General features: G+C 49.5%; 1 protein-coding gene across 1 annotated transcript in view; it reads right to left on the reverse strand.

The window, feature by feature from the left end:
* Gjb1 (gap junction protein beta 1) overlaps positions 1 to 2,227 on the reverse strand; it is an 8,234-nt gene extending 6,007 nt beyond the window's left edge. The window contains exon 1 of the mRNA XM_005358580.3: positions 2,133 to 2,227. The gene's annotated coding sequence lies outside the window, so the exon portion shown is untranslated. The remainder of the gene's footprint in view (positions 1 to 2,132) is intronic.
* Positions 2,228 to 3,240: the final 1,013 nt, after the last annotated feature.

The following is a 3,240-nucleotide window of genomic DNA, read 5'->3' on the forward strand; positions in this document are numbered from 1 at the left end:
GCCTCCTAATGTCTGGAGCACAGAGAGAGAGAGAGAGAGAGAGAGAGAGAGAGAGAGAGAGAGGAGAGAGAGAGATATTCAGTAACTTGCTTCACTGGCAATCGCCCTACTGCCAACTAATGGAATCAGATTGCAAATTGATTTTCCTCTGACCTCAAAGCTTTTGCGCAGAGCGCTGCTTCTGAGGGCCCCTCTTCTGAAGGAACGTTTGCTCTGAGACAGGGCACACAGCCGCAAAGCCGTACTCCTGTGCGTGTTGGCATGTGTGTGCACACGTGACGCATTTATCACCTCAGTCTCCCTTCCTACCCTGTCACTCTTTCCACCTGCCTGTGACTCCTTGTGTTTTGTGGGTTTGGGCAACGCGACGCTGGTGGGACTGGATGAGGTTACTATACTCAGGCCCAGACACCAGGGTTGAGGATGTGGTTCAGTTGGTAGAGTGCTTACCTAGTTGGCAGGAGCCCTGAGTTCAATCCCCAGAAGAGGTAGTACTTGTGTATTTGTTCCTAGTTCTGTGGAGGTGGGAGCAGAAGGATCAGGAGTTCAAGGTTATCCTCAGCTACTTAGTAAGTCTGAGGCCAGCCTAGGCTACATAAGATCCTATTTCAAAAACAAACAAGAAAAAGAAAAAAAAATTAACCCAAACTCTATGTTCTTTCCTGTCTCACAGGCCACCCATAGTCAGGAAGGGACTTCCTTCTGAATTTGGGGGCGCTTTCCTCAGGGTGGTGTGATTAAAGTCAGCCTCACCTGTCTCTGTCTCTTTCCCTGTTATCTTCACGCCTCCACCCCGTGGTTCTATAGAATCTCAGGTACTGACTTAGTCTCCACCCCGTCATCCATCTGTCATGGTCAGGCTTGCTCACCGTGACCAGTCTAGTGCGTTCACTCCCCCCCACCCCCCCTAGCCTCTTCAGAAGGCTTCTGCTGACATTCCTTTTCTTTTCAATGCTTGGCTTATTGCTATTTGCTCCTCCATCATCCACTTCACTTGCTAGTATTGTTTGGGCTCATTGTGACGGCCACCATTTATAAAATGCTCCCCGAGTATCAGGAATTGCATGCTCATGAACTCTCATCCTCCGAACAACCCCAATTCACACATGTAACCAGATTTAGTCTCGAACCCACAATCCTCATGCCTCCAGACTTCTGAGAACCGGGATTATAGACACAAGCCGCTATGCCTGGCAAACACTCTTAACTCATTACACAGCAGGTAAACAAGTGGTAAAACTCAGATTGCAAAGCATATTGGCCCCTCTTCCCAGACTGGGTCCCTTACTGATGGTTTCTGCCTATTAAAACTTCTTTTGTGGCTGGACTGGTTGGTGCATGCTTTTAATCCTAGTACTCACTCAGGAGATAGAGGCAGGAAGATCTGAGTTGAGCCCAGACTGGTTCATATAGCAAATTCAAGGCCAGCTAAGGCTACATAGGGAGATCCTGTCTCAAAAACAAAACAAAACAAAACCTTTTGTGTATGTTCTCTTTCCCCCATCTCATTCTCTAAGTCCGTGGATTCTGCCATGCCATTCCTGACAGCTGGAATGGCTTTTTAACAGCTGGGAGCCACCCTTCTAGTAAATCCTCAAACCATCAGTTACCAAGTCCAGCTTGAGCTTGCCTGGCCCCCACTCAAGCAAATGGAAAGGCATGCTCCCACATCCTTAGCCCTGTTAGCAGGCCCATGTCAGATTCGTGCCTGCTTTACCTTGTGGCACAGAAAAGAAAGCGGCATGTGGCATTGTCTGACAGTCCCACAGAACCCTGACCCTGCATGCCAGAGAATGTCTTGGAAAAGCAAACTTGGCCACCTTATGTTTCAAGTTCTTCAAGCCTGTCTTCCTGGGACTCTGACCCTATGGGCAAGAGAAGAATCTTTGGCTGAGAAAAAGGAGAGAGAAGAACACGGAGCCTGGAAAGAAGGTTGGAGGCTGAAGAGAGAATCTAAGCAGCCTGGGCACCTGGCAGGAGGACGCCATCCCAGCTCAGAGGGAAGCACAGAAAGGCCCCAAGTGGCTGAATGCTGAAGTCAGAAGATAGGACCCAGGCTTCTCTCCAGCCAGCATTTCAACCCCAGCACCACATCAGCCCACCGTAGCCCCCTCCCTCCCCACACTCCTCACCTCCCAGGCACTGCCACACCTGGTTGCAGCTACCTTTTCCCAGGGAATGTATGCAGGCGTGTCTGTTCAATGCCACTAGGTACTGTCAAAGCCCAGCCCAGGGGAGGGACAATAAGTCCAGGACCGGAGCTTTACATGGCCCATAGCCCAAGAGGAAGCAGAGAAACATTAACCAGCCCCACCCCTGTCCCACACACAATCATTAAACAAGATTGATCCCTGAGCTCCCAATGGATTTGGACCTAGAGTTCTTGCCCTGTTCCAGAGGAAGAGAAGCATCTCTGTCACCAGAATGTCATGTTGGGCCCTATCTTAGGTACTGAACTGGCACTTGACTGTGTTACACCCCTCAGCTCTGCCTGACTCTCAGCCTTCAGGGGGCCCACTGTGTGGGCAAGCAGCAGAGAGGACTCTGGTGCTGGATGCCATCTCTTCTAGATCCCAGCCTCTAAAACTATGGATAATTGAGGGGACAAAATGCCTGAGGTCAAAATGGAGGACGGCCTTGCTCCCTCCCTATATAGCAATACCAGGGTAGTATCTACTTACTGTCCATGTACTTACTAGCTGGAGACAGACTACACTATTTCCAGTTACATACCAAAACCATAAAAACCTAGAAATTATCTTCTACTCTTGGGACCAAAGCAGTTAATCCACAAAGTGTGCCATCGGCAAGCCAGGACTCTTGGCAATCATTTAGGTAAACAGACAGTGTCAACCATTAACCGAAGGATCCATTTAGTCTCAAGGTCTCTACAGCGAAGGGCTCACCTGAGGACCCTGCTCATTCTGCAAACTGAACCACTGAGGAAACACGTGAAGTCAGCAGAACCAACTTCCTACCTTCTGATTGAACTCGCTGCCAGAAATCAAGCCAGGGCCCCAGCTTCCCTCAGCCAAATCTGAGTTATTGCCAGATATGTCAGCAGCTGAGTCTTTACTGGATACCTACAGGGAAGCCAGCATGAGGCTACGTGCTGGGGTCAAGGGGGCAGGGGAAGAGAGAACATGCTGATTCTTAAAGCTTTTATTGAGCTGGAGGTGGGGCCCAGTGCATGTACTTAGCTTTGTGTTGAATGTCCAACACATCCTCAAACAAGCTAAC

This window comes from Microtus ochrogaster, chromosome X, assembly GCF_000317375.1.
Source record: "Microtus ochrogaster isolate Prairie Vole_2 chromosome X, MicOch1.0, whole genome shotgun sequence".
Classification (NCBI taxonomy): domain Eukaryota; kingdom Metazoa; phylum Chordata; class Mammalia; order Rodentia; family Cricetidae; genus Microtus; species Microtus ochrogaster.